Here is an 814-nt window from a genome sequence, read left to right as displayed (position 1 = left end):
GTGCCTCTGCTGTTGAAACAGTGTTTGTACCAAGCTGGGGGTCTTGGTGACCTTAGTCTGTGGTGGTTTGTTAGGCTTTATAATGCTCTACAGAAATGAGCAGAAGAAGCTAGAGATGGGATTTTGTCCACTAGTGAAGAAGTGCTCAGTAAGCCCTCTCCCAGGCTGTTACAGATGGTATCATTTCTCCCTCCAGTTTCACAAACCCCAGTGCTCATAACGAGGACAGCTGGATGAAGTTCTGCTTTGTGATTTTGTACAGAGCTGGAAAGAAATCCCAAATCCTGTAACTAAGATCTGGAATGAAGGTAGTTGCTGGCATGTGATGGGTAAAAGGACTGTAACTACTCAGATGGCATTCAGGGCCTGACAGATTTTGCCCCTGGAAGAAGCACTGTCTCTATCACCTCCCTTTGCAACACTAATATCGTAGCAGGACTGGTTTGGGTTTGGTTTGTTGTTCTTGTTTGGTTTTGTTTTGTTTTGGTTTTTTTTTTTTTTGTGATTTTGTTCATTTGTTTGTTTTATTTTGTTGTCACATTAATGCACTTTAAGCTTTTGATGAGAGGTGATTGCTGCTCCTGGGAGGCTTCCAAAGGATCTGAAGTGGGGACTTCTTTTCCGAATGAGAGCACTCATTGACATGGGTAGGTGACTTTCAGCAGGATAGAAATTCCCAGGTGAGCTGAGACTGGTCTTTTATTTTCCCTTGAAGAGTAGGATTCTAAACCATAGTTCTCTGACTTACATCTAAGTCATCAAGGTTGGGTAGTGAAAGAAATGGAGAGGAAAGGTTGGATATGTGAATAAGAGC

This window comes from Pogoniulus pusillus, chromosome 15 (genome assembly GCF_015220805.1).
Source record: "Pogoniulus pusillus isolate bPogPus1 chromosome 15, bPogPus1.pri, whole genome shotgun sequence".
NCBI classification, from domain to species: domain Eukaryota; kingdom Metazoa; phylum Chordata; class Aves; order Piciformes; family Lybiidae; genus Pogoniulus; species Pogoniulus pusillus.
Note: the sequence above shows the minus strand (reverse complement) of the source record.